The sequence below is a fragment of the Callorhinus ursinus genome, unplaced genomic scaffold (genome assembly GCF_003265705.2).
Source record: "Callorhinus ursinus isolate GAN/ISIS: 27379988/994484 unplaced genomic scaffold, GSC_fseal_2.0 scaffold116, whole genome shotgun sequence".
In the NCBI taxonomy this organism is placed as follows: Eukaryota; Metazoa; Chordata; class Mammalia; order Carnivora; family Otariidae; genus Callorhinus; species Callorhinus ursinus.
In genome coordinates, this window is record NW_027397178.1 from 1,027,985 (window position 1) to 1,041,298 (window position 13,314).

General features: G+C 40.1%; 1 pseudogene; it reads left to right on the forward strand.

The window, feature by feature from the left end:
* The first annotated feature begins 6,559 nt into the window (after window positions 1–6,559).
* On the forward strand, window positions 6,560–6,628 carry LOC112833490 (U4 spliceosomal RNA; annotated as a pseudogene).
* The last annotated feature ends 6,686 nt before the right edge of the window (window positions 6,629–13,314 follow it).

The window sequence follows — 13,314 nt, forward strand, 5'->3', positions numbered from 1 at the left end:
AATCAACAGACATAAGTCAGTTGCATTTCTATACACTAAGAGCCAAGCATCTAAAAAAAGAAACAAAGGAAACAAATCCCATTCACTATAGCATAAAAGGCAATGTATCACTTAAGAATAAATTTGATCAAGGGGAGGAGCAAGATGCTGGAGGAGTAGGAGACCTAAATTTCGTCTGGTCCCAGGAATTCAGCTAGATAGGGATCAAACCATTCTGAACATCTACGAACTCAACAGGAGATTGAAGAAAAGAATAGCAACAACTCTCTGAACAGAAAAGAGACCACTTTCTGGAAGGTAGGACGTGTGGATCAGTGAATTCCAGGTGATATTGGGGAAGATAGACAGCAGGGGAGGGATCCTCAGGCAGCCAATACTGGCAAGTAATACAGCAGCAGAACACAAAATCGGAAATTTCAGAAGTCGGTTTGCTGAGGGATCTCCCTCCAGTGGCTAAGCGGGGGGTAGAACCCTCGCTAGGACAGTGTGGTCTCAGGACCCTCGGGGTCACAGAAAGACCGAGGGTGCCTTAGTGCGGCAGAGATCCCAGGTATCGGAGCGGGGAAGCCGGCTGCAGAGATGGAGCCGAGGAGTGGGCTCTCAGCTCGGGGTTGCCATAACCGAGATCTGTGGCATAGTCGGCCACTGCTCTGCCATCAGGGACCCAACAAGTGTCAGATCCAGGTAGACTCCCCTTCCTCCCCCTGGAGGAGCAGTGAGGGAGTGCACTGCAGGATTCTACTGGGTTTGGAGACTCCACATAGGGTCCTGTGCCAGAGATAGAAACACTCAGGAGCACGGGGTGTGGCCAGAGACTGGGGAGACAGGACTGACTGACTGCTTTTCTCTGGGGGCTCACCGAGGAGTGGGGCCCCGAGGACTCGGCTCCTCTGGGGTGGAGATTGGGAGGCCACCATTTTCACTCTCATCCTCCAAAGCTGTACAGAAAGCTTGAAGGGAACAAAAGCTCCCAGAAGCAATCCTGAGCAGATTACTTAGCCCGCCTCTGGCAAGGGCGGAGCAATTAGTTAGCCCACCCCTGGGAAGGGTGGGGCAATTCCACCTCTGGCAAAGACATTTGAGAACCATGGCAACAGGCCCCTCCCCCAGAAGATCAGCTAGAATAGCCAGCCAAGACCAAGTTTACCAGACAATGAGAACTGCAGAACTCCAGTGCTAGGGGAATACCGCACATAGAATTCAGGGCTTTTTTCCCAATGATTCTTTAGTCTTTTAATTTTTTTTAACTTTTTTTTTTTAATTTATCTTTTTCCCTTTTTCAACCAACACCTTATCACTTTTTAAAAAAATCTTTTTTATTTTTCTATTTTAGAGTCATATTCTATCCCTTCATAGTAGTTAACCTTATTTTTGGTATATATATAACAAATATATATATAAGTTGTTCTTTCTGTAAAATTTTGGGATACAGTTTTTCTAACAGACCCAAAAATACATTAAATCTCTAGTGTATGGCTTTGTTCTAGTCTCCTGCCCAATCACATTCTCTCCCTTTTTTTTTAAATCCCCTTTTCTTTTTACAACCAACTTATCAATTCCTTTTATAAAATTTTTTATAATTTTCATCTTTACAGTCATATTCCATCCCTTCATCGTATTAACCCTTATTTTGATACATATATAAGTTTTTCTTTCTTTAAAATTTTGGGAGGCACTTTCTTCTAACAGACCAAAATACACCCAAAATCTAGTGTGTGGCACAGATCTACGTACCATCCTATTCATATTTGACAATATTCTGGGATTTTTTGTTTGTTTGTTTGTTTGATTTTATCTTTTTCTTTCTCTTTTTTTTTTCTCTCTTCTTTCTTTCCCTTTCTTTTACCCCGGTTTCAGGTCTCTTCTGATTTCTTTAGTGTATATTTTTCTGGGGTCTTTGTTACCCCGTTAGCATTTTGTTCTCTCATTCATCTATTCTCCTCTGGACAAAATGACAAGACTGAAAAAATCACTTCAAAAAAAAAAAAAGAACAACAGGCAGTACTGACTGCCAGTGACCTAATCAATACGGATTGTAAGTAATATGTCGGAACTAGAGTTCAGAATGATGATTTTAAAGATACTAGCTGGGCTTGAAAAAAGCTGGAAGATATTAGAGAAACCTTTCTGGAGAAATAAAAGAACTAAAATCTAACCAAGTCAAAATCAGAAAGGCTATTAATGAGGTGTAATCAAAAATCGAGGCTCTAACTGCTAGGATAAATGAGGCAGAGGAGAGAATTAGTGATATAGAAGACCAAATGGTGGAAAATCAAGAAGCTGAGAAAAAGAGAGAAAAAGAACTACTGGATCACGAGGGCAGAATTCGAGAGATAAGTGATACCATAAGACGAAACAATATTAGAATAATAGGGATCCCAGAAGAAGAAAGAGAGAGGGGCAGAAGGTACATTAGAGGAAATTATACCAGCAAACTTCCCTCTTTTGGGGAAGGAAACAGGCATCAAAATCCAGGAGGCACAGAGAACCCCCCTCAAAATCAAAAAAATAGGTCAACACCTCGACATCTAATAGTAAAACTTACAAGTCTCAGAGACAAAGAGAAAATCCTGAAAGCAGCTCAGGACAAGAGATCGGTAACCTACAATGATAGATACATTAGATTGGCAACAAACCTATCCACAGAGACTTGGCAGGCCAGAAAGGACTAACATGATATATTCAGAGCACGAAATGAGAAAAATATGCAGCCAAGAATACTATATCTAGCGAGGTTGTCACTGAATATAGAAGGAGAGATAAAAAGCTTCCAGCGCAAACAAAAACTAAAGGAATTTGCAAACACGAAACCAGCCTTACAACAAATCTTGAAAGGGGTCCTCTAAGCAAAGAGAGAGCCTAAAAGCAGCATAGATCAGAAAGGAACACAGACAATATAGAGTAACAGTCACCTTACAGGCAATACAGTGGCACTAAATTCATATCTTTCAATAGTTACACTGAATGTATCTAGGCTAAATGGCCCAAACAAAAGACACAGGCTATCAGATTGGATAAAAAAACAAGACCCATCGATATGCTGTCTGCAAGAGACTCATTTTAGACCCAAAGACACCCCCAGATTGAAAGTGAGGGGGTGGAAAACCATTTACCATGCTAAAGGACACCAAAAAAGCTGGGGTGGCAATCCTTATATCAGACAAATTAGATTTTAAACCAAAGACTGTAACAAGAGATGAGGAAGGACACTATATCTTACTTTAAGGGTCTATCCAACAAGAAGATCTAACAATTGTAAATATCTATGTCCCAGAAATGGGAGCCGCCAATTATATAAGCCAATTAATAACAAAAACAAAGAAACACATCATCAACAATACAGTAATAGTGGGGGACTTTAACACCACCCTGAATGAAATGGACAGATCATCTAAGCAAAAGATCAACAAGGAAATAAAGACTTTCAATAACACACTGGACCAAATGGACTTTTCAGATATTTTCAGAACATTCCATCCCAAAGCAACAGAATACACATTCTTCTCTAGTGTCCATGGAACATTCTCCAGAATAGATCACATCCTAGGTCACAAATCAGGTCTCAACCGGTACCAAAAGACTGGGATCATTCCTTGCATATTTTCAGACCACAATGCTTTGAAACTAGAACTCAAACACAAGAGGAAAGTCGGAAAGAACTCAGATACATGGAGAATAAAGAGCATCCTATAAAGAATAGGTCAACCAGGAAATTAAAGAAGAATTAAAAAAATTCATGGAAACAAATGAAAATGAAAACTCAACGGTTCAAAATCTTTCGGATGCAGCAAAGGCAGTCCTGAGAGGAAAGTATATAGCAATACAAGCCTTTCTCAAGAAATAAGAAAGGTCTCAAATACACAACGTAACTCTACACCTAAAGGAGCTGGAGAAAGAGCAGCAAATAAAGCCTAAACCCAGCAGGAGAAGATAAATAATAACGATCAGAGCAGAAATCAATGAAATAGAAACCAGAAGAACAGTAGAACAAATCAATGAAACCAGGAGCTGGTTCTCTGAAAGAATTAAAAGATTGATAAACCCCTGTCCAGACTTATCAAAAAGAAAAGAAAAATGACCGAAATAAATAAAATCATGAATGAAAGTGAAGAGATCACAACCAACACCAAAGAAATACAAACAACTATAAGAACATATTATGAGCAACTCTATGCCAGCATATTAGATAATCTAGAAGAAATGGATGCATTCCTAGAGATGTATCAACGACCAAATCTGAACCAGGAAGAAGTAGAAAACCTGAACAGACCTATAATCACTAATGAAATTGAAGCAGTCATCAAAAATCTCCCAAGAAACAAAAGCCTAGGGCCAGATGGCTTCCCAGGGGAATTCTACAAAACATTTCAAGAAGAATTAATACCTATTCTTCTGAAACTGTTCCAAAAAATAGAAATGGAAGGAAAACTTCCAAACTCATTTTATGAGGCCAGCATTACCTTGACCCCAAAACCAGACAAAGACCCCATCAAAAAGGAGAATTACAGACCAATATCCTTGATGAACATGGATGCAAAAATTCTCACCAAAATACTAGCCAATAGGATCCAACAGTACATTAAGAGGGTTATTCACCACGACCAAGTGGGATTTATCCCTGAGCTGCAAGGTTGGTTCAACATCCACAAATCAGTCAATGTGATACAATTCATTAATAAAAGAAAGAACAAGAACCATATGATCCTCTCAATAGATGCAGAAAAAGCATTTGACAAAGGAAAGCATCCTTTCTTGATCAAAACTCTTCAGAGTATAGGGATAGAGGGTACATACCTCAATATCGTAAAGCCACCTATGAAAAATCCACAGCGAATATCATTCTCAATGGGGGAAAACTGAGAGCTTTCCCCCTAAGGTCAGGAACACGGCAGGGATGTCCACCCTCACTACTGCTATTCAACATAATATTAGATGTCCTAGCCACAGCAATGAGACAACAAAAAGAAATAAAAGGCATCTGATTCGGCAAAGAAGTCAAACTCTCACTCTTTGCAGATGATATGATACTGTATGTGGAAAACCCAAAAGACTCCACCCCAAAACTGCTAGAACTCATATAGGAATTCAGTAAAGTGGCAAGATATAAAATCAATGCACAGAAATCAGTGGCATTCCTATACACCACCACCAAGACAGAAGAAAGAGAAAATAAGGAGTCCATCACATTTACAATTGCACTCAGAACCATAAGATACCTAGGAATAAATCTAACCAAAGAGACAAAGAATCTGTACTCAGAAAGCTATAAAATACCCATGAAAGAAATTGAGGAAGACACAAAGAAATGGAAGAACGTTCCATGCTCATGGATTGGAAGAACAACTACTGTGAAGATGTCAATGCTACCTAGAGCAATCTACACATTCAATGCAATACCATCCACTTTTTTCAAAGAAATGGAACAAATAATCCTAAAATTTGAATGGAACCAGAAAAGACTCCGTATAGCCAGAGGAATGTTGAAAAAGAAGAGCAAAGCTGGTGGCATCACAATTCTGGACTTCAAGCTCTATTACAAAGCTGTCATCATCAAGACAGTATGGTACTGGCACAAAATCAGATACATAAATCAATGGAACAGAACAGAGAGCCCAGAAATAGACCCTCAACTCTATGGTCAACTAATCTTTGATAAAGCAGGAAAGAATGCCCAATGGAAAAAAGATAGTCTCTTCAACAAATGGTGTTTGGAAAATTGGACAGTCACATGCAGAATAATGAAAGTGGATCATTTCTTTACACCACACACAATAATAGACTCAAGATGGTTGCAAGACCTAAATGTGAGACAGAAGTCCATCAAAATCCTAAAGGAGAACACAGGCAGCATCCTCTTTGACATCAGCTGCAGCAACTTCTTCCTGGAAACATCACGAAAGACAAGGGAAGCAAGGGCAAAAATGAACTATTGGGACTTCTTCAAGATAAAAAGCTTTTTCACAGCAAACGAAAGAGTCAACAAAATCAAAAGACAACTGACAGAATGGAAGAAGACATTTGCACATGACATATCAGATAAAGGGCTAGTATCCAAAATATATAAAGAACTTCTTAAACTCAACACCCAAAGAACAAATGATCCAATCAAGAAATGGGCAGAAGACATGAACAGACATTTTTCCAAAGAAGACGTCCAAATGGCTGACAGACACATGAAAAAGTGCTCAACATCGCTCGGCATCAGGGAAATCCAAATCAAAACCTCAATGAGATATCACCTCACACCAGTCAGAATGGCTAAAATTAACAAGTCAGGAAACGACAGATGTTGGCAGGGATGCGGAGAAAGGGGAACCCTCCTACACTGTTTGTGGGAATGCAAGCCAGTGCAGCCACTCTGGAAAACAGTATGGAGGTTCCTCTAAAAGCTGAAAATAGAGCTACCATACCACCCAGCAATTGCACTACTGGGTATTTATCCCAAAGATACAAATGTAGGGATCTGAAAGGGTACGTGTACCCCAATGTTTATAGCAGCAATGCCCACAATAGCCTAACTATGGAAAGAGCCAAGATGTCCATCAACAGATGAATGGATAGCTTTGCGCAGTGGCAGTATCGTAGCCAATGAGGTTTATCTGAGGCGCGATAATTGCTAATTGAAACAGATGAATGGATAAAGAAGATGTGGTATATATATACAATGGATAATTATGCAGCCATCAAAAGGAATGATATCTTGCCATTTGTAACAACGTGGATGGAACTGAAGGGTATTATACTGAGCAAAATAATTCAATCAGAGTAAGACATTTATCATATGATCTCACTGGTATAAGGAATTCTTAATCTCAGGAAACAAACTGAGGTTGCTTGAGTAGTGGGGGGTGGGAGGGATGGGGTGGCTGGGTGATAGACATTGGGGAGGGTATGTGCTGTGGTGAGCACTGTGAATTGTGTAAGACTGTTGAATCACAGATCTGTACCTCTGAAACAAATAATACATATGTTAAAAAAAAAAAAAAGAAGATAGTAGGAAGGGAAAAATGAAAGGGGGGGAATCGGAAGAGGAGACAAACCATGAGCAATTATGGACTCAGAACCAAACTCAGAGTTCTAGAGGGGAGGGGGTGGGCGGATGGGTTAGCATGGTGATGGGTATTAAAGAGGGCATGTACTGCACGGAGCACTGGGTGTTATATGCAAACAATGAATCATGGAACACTACATCAAGAAGTAATGATGTAATGTATGGTGATTAACACAGCATAACAAAAAAAAAAGAAAAAAATGGGAAAAAAAGAATAAATTTGATCAAAGTAGGTGAAAGAGCTATACTCTGAAAACCACGAGATTCTGATGAAGGAAATTGAAAAAGACACGAATGGGAAGTCATCTTATGTTCACAGAATGGAAGAATTAATATTCTTAAAATGTCCATACTATCCAAAGACTTCTATATATTTAACGTAATTACTATCATTACCACAAAAGTAATTTTTCAAAGAATTGAAAAAACAGGGGCAGCTGGGAGGCTCAGTTGTTAAGTGTCTGCCTTCGGCTCTGGTCATGATCCCAGCGTCCTGGGATCGAGCCTTGCATCAGGCTCCCTGCTCTGCGGGAAGCCTGCTTCTCCCTCTCCCACTCCCCCTGCTTGTGTTCCTGCTCTCGCTATCTCTCTCTCTCTGTCAAATAAATAAATAAAATCTTTAACAACAACAACAAAAAAAAGAATTGAAAAAACAATCACAATATTTGTATGAAACCACAGAAGACTGTGAATACCCAAAGAAATTCTGATAAAGAAAAACAACATTGGAGGAATTGTACTTCCTGACTCAAAGTCACATTAATCAAAATGGGATGATTATTGGCATAAAAACAGATATATAGACCAATGGAATAGAATTGAAAGCCAAAAAATAAACCCTCACATATACAGTCAACTAGTATTTGACAAGAGAATAAACAATACTCAATGGCAAAAGAACAGTCCCTTTAATAAATGGTCCTGGAAAACTGGATAACCACACACAGAAAAATGAAGTTAGACCCTGTCATATAACACTCACAAAAAATTAACTTGAAATGGATTAAAAACTTAAATATAATACCTGAATCCATAAAATTTTAACACATGCAGAAAAAAATCATAGAATGTAAAGAATTTACTCTGTTGATATGTCTCAGAATTTGGTGATGGAGATACTGTCCACTACTTAGAGTCACTGATTTTAGTTTATAATTGAGCCAAACTGTGAATTCAACAGTATAACCTTTGAGTTTTCTTCTTCTTTCAAACTTTTCATGATTAACCACCCAGCACCTCTAATGTCATCACTTCAATCTTATACTCGATTTATTTCACTCTTATCAAGCCTTATTGTCAGGAAACGAAATTTTATATCTCTGACACGGACCATGTCTTCTGCTTCTGCCTACCATGGAGTAACAGAGACTGGACTTACTCTCCCATCTGAGACAACTTAAAAACATGAAATAACAGTTCTCAGAATCCTGGACTTCAGGCAGTGAAGAATACAGTAGTACCTGAGACAGGAAACAAATGAATTGAGTCCTACAATTGTCCAGTTTTTTTTTGCTATGAGAGATTCCAGGCTGCAGCACAGAGAAAAGAAACACAGATGGAGTCTGCTGAACTTTCTCAGATGAAGAGGTAAAGCTGAGAAATTGGTGTGCCCAAGGAAGCTACCCTTCACAAGACGAAGTCTCAAAGAGGAGAATTGTTATAGTCTCTAATTTTCAAAATACCTTCACTTGAAGAATCTAGATAAAAATGGAAATGGACTGAATTTAACAGGTAGACCTGAAAACATCACATTTAATGGTTCACTGAAAACAGATGTAATATCAAAATTATATAACACCAGCGTTTTATTACTAGAAAGTCTGATTCTAGATATGTCAACACAAAATGAACAAACCTTTTAGAACTTCAAAGAGAAAGTTTTATTGGAGCCCAAGTTAGGATGGGTGCCCAGGATACACAATCTTCACAAAGAGAGTGCTCAGGAGAAGGAATGTTTAATATGGAGTTATATATGCTTTTTGTTACATCAAGAGTTAATATCTGGGTGCCTGGGTGGTTCAGTCAGTTGAGGGTCTGACTCTTGATTTTGGCTCAGGTCATGATCTCAGGGTCGTGAGATCTAGCCCCATGTTGGGCTCCATGCTCAGAGGGGAGTTGGCTTGATTCTCTCTCTCCCTCTCTTTCTGCCCCTCTCTCCCCCTCCCCCAGCTTGCATGCACACATGCCCACACTCTCTCTAAAAATAAATATCTCTTGAGGCGGAGCAAGATGGCGGAGGAGTAGGAGACCTAGATTTCGTCTGGTCTCAGGAATTCAGCTGAATAGGGATCAAACCATTCTGAACACCTACGAACTCAACAGGAGATCGAACAGGAGAGTAGCAACAACTCTCTGAACAGAGAAGCGACCACTTACTGGAAGGTAGGGCGTGCAGAGAAGTGAATCCGAGGTGATATTCGGGAGGATAGACGGCGGGGGAGGGGCCTCCGCTGGCCGCTTCTGGCAAGTGATAGAGCCGCGAGCACAAAATCGGACCTTTTAGAAGTTGGCTCGGCGGAGGGACGTCGCTGCAGTGGCTAAGCGGGGGGTGAAATCCTCCTGGGACAGTGTGGTCTCAGGACCCTTGGGGTCACAGAGAGACCGGGGGTGCCTGAGTGCGCCAGAGCTCCCAGGTATCAGAGCAGGGAAGCCGGCTGCAGATACGGAACAGAGTCGCGGGCTCTCAGCTCGGGGTTGCCATAAACTGTGATCTGCGGCCCAGTCGGGGCACGGCTCCCCCAGCAGGGACCCAACAAGCAGCAGATCCGGGGAGACTCCCCTTCCTTCCCGGGGAGGAGCGGTGCGGGAACGCACTGCAGGGATCTGCTGGGTTTGGAGACTCCGCGTGGGGTCGGGTGCCAGAGATAGCAACGCTCGATCACAGGCCGGGGGAGCACGGAGTGCGGCCGGAGACCGGGGACACGGAAGTGACTGCTTTTCTCTGGGGACACACTGAGGAGTGGGGCCCCGAGTTCTCGGCTCCTCCGGGTGGAGATTGGGAGTCCACCATTTCTGCCCTGGTCCTCCAAGGCTGTGCCGAGAGCTTGCGGGGAACAAAAGCTCCTGAGAGCAAACGGGAGCAGCTTCCTTAGCCCGGACCGACAAGGGCGGGGCAATTCCGCCTCCGGCAAAGACATTTGGAAACCACAGCAAAAGGCCCCTCCCCCAGAAGATCAACACAAACAGCCAGCAAAGCCAAGACCAAGTTGATCGATCAAGGAGAATAGGAGAACTCCAGCGCTAGGGGAATACTGCACATAGATTCATGGCTTTCTTTTTTTTTTTTTTTTTACCATGATTCATTATTTCATCAAAGTTAATTTTTGTTGACTGTTTTTTTTTTATTTTTCTTTTTCCCTTTTTCAACCAACATCTTACAAATCCCTTTTTAAAAAAAAAAAACATTTTTTATTTTTCATTTTCAGAGTCATATTTTAACCCTTCATAGTAGTTACCCTTATTTTTGGCATATATATATAAGTTGGTCTCTCTTTAAAATTTTGAGGTACAGTTTCTTCTAACAGATCAAAATATACCCTAAATCACTAGTGTATGGCTTTGTTCTAGTCTCCTGCCTGATCACATTCTCTCCCTTTTTCCTTTTTTTTTTTTCTTAAATCTTCTTTCTTTTTTCAAACAACTTATCTTACCAAGTCCTTTTATAAAATCTTTTATAATTTTCATCTTTACAGTCATCTTCCATCCCTTCATTGTATCAACCCTTATTTTGTACATATATGTCTTTCTTCCTTTAAAATTTTAGGAGGCACTTTTTTCTAACAGACCAAAATACGCCCAAAATATAGTGTGTGGCACTGATCTATGCACTAGCCTCATCATATTTGATCATATTCTGCCTTTTTTGTATTGTTTTGTTTTTGTTTTTATCTTTTTTTTCTCTTTTTCTCTTTCTTTTTTTCTTTCTTTCCCTTTCTTTTCCCCTGGTTTCAGGTCTTTTCTGATTTGTATACAGTATATTTGCTGGGGACGTTGCAAACCTGTTAGCATTTTGTTCTCTCATTCATCTATTCTCCTCTGGACAAAATGACAAGATGAAAGAAATCACCTCAGCAAAAAGAACAAGAGGTAGTACCGTCAGCCAGGGACCTACTCAATACGGACATTAGTACGATGTCGGACCTAGAGTTCAGAATCATGACTTTAAAGATACTAGCTGGGCTTGAAAAAAGCGTGGAAGTTATTAGAGAAACCCTTTCTGGAGAAATAAAAGAACTAAAATCTAACCAAATCGAAATCAAAAAGGCTATTGATGAGGTGCAATCAAAAATGGGGGCACTAAATGCTAGGATAAATGAGACAGAAGAGAGAATCAGCGATATAGAAGACCAAATGATGGAAAATAAAGAGGCTGAGAAAAAGAGAGAGAAACAACTACAGGATCACGAGGGCAGAGTTCGAGAGATAAGTGATATGATAAGACAAAACAACATTAGAATAATTGGGATCCCAGAAGAAGAAGAGAGAGAGAGAGGGGCAGAAGGTATATTGGAGCAAATTATAGCAGAGAACTTCCCTAATGTGAGGAAGGAAACAGGCATTAAAATCCAGGAGGCACAGAGAACCCCTCTCAAAATCAATAATAATAGGTCAACACCCCGACATCTAATAGTAAAACTTACGAGTCTCAGAGACAAAGAGAAAATCCTGAAAGCAGCTCGGGAGAAGAGATATGTAACCTACAATGGTAGAAACATTAGATTGGCAACAGACCTATCCACAGAGACCTGGCAGGCCAGAAAGGACTGGCAAGATATCTTCAGAGCACTAAACGAGAAAAATATGCAGCCAAGAATACTATATCCAGCTAGGCTATCATTGAAAATAGAAGGAGAGATAAAAAGCTTCCAGAACAAACAAAAACTAAAGGAATTTGCAAACACGAAACCAGCCCTCCAAGAAATATTGAGAGGGGTCCTCTAAGCAAAGAGAGAACCTAAAAGCAGCAAAGAGCAGAAAGGAATACAGACAACAGACAGTTAACAGTCACCTTACAGGTAATACAATGGCACTAAATTCATACCTTTCAATAGTTACCCTGAATGTAAATGGGCTAAATGCTCATTTTATACCCAAAGACACCCCCAGATTGAAAGTGAGGGGGTGGAAAACCATTTACCATGCTAATGGACACCAAAAGAAAGCTGGGGTGGCAATCCTTATATCAGACAAACTAGATTTTAAAACAAAGACTGTAATAAGAGATGAGGAAGGACACTATATCCTACTTAAAGGGTCTATCCAACAAGAAGATCTAACAATTTTAAATATCTATGCCCCGAACATGGGAGCAGCCAATTATATAAGGCAATTAATAACAAAAGCGAAGAAACACATTGACAACAATACAATAATAGTGGGGGACTTTAACACCCCTCTGACTGAAATGGACAGATCATCTAAGCAAAAGATCAACAAGGAAATAAAGACTTTAAATGACACACTAGACCAAATGGACTTCACAGACATATTCAGAACATTCCATCCCAAAGCAAAGGAATACACATTCTTCTCTAGTGCCCATGGAACATTCTCCAGAATTGATCCCATCCTAGGTCACAAATCAGGTCTCAATCGGTACCAAAAGATTGGGATCATTCCCTGCATATTTTCAGACCACAATGCTTTGAAACTAGAACTCAACCACAAGAGGAAAGTCGGAAGGAACTCAAATACATGGAGGCTAAAGAGCATCCTACTAAAGAATGAATGGGTCAACCAAGAAATTAAAGAAGAATTAAAAAAATTCATGGAAACCAATGAAAATGAAAACACAACTGTTCAAAATCTTTGGGATACAGCAAAAGCAGTCCTGAGAGGAAAGTATATAGCAATACAAGCCTTTCTCAAGAAACAAGAAAGGTCTCAAATACACAACCTAACCCTACACCTAAAGGAGCTGGAGAAAGAACAGCAAATAAAGCCTAAACCCAGCAGGAGAAGAGAAATCATAAAGATCAGAGCAGAAATCAATGAACTAGAAACCAAAAGAACAGTAGAACAGATCAACGAAACTAGGAGCTGGTTCTTTGAAAGAATTAACAAGATTGATAAACCCCTGGCCAGACTGATCAAAAAGAAAAGAGAAATGACCCAAATCAACAAAATCATGAATGAAAGAGGAGAGATCACAACCAACACCAAAGAAATACAATTATAAGAACATATTATGAGCAACTCTATGCCAGCAAATTAGATAACCTGGAAGAAATGGGTGCATTCCTAGAGATGTATCAACTACCAAA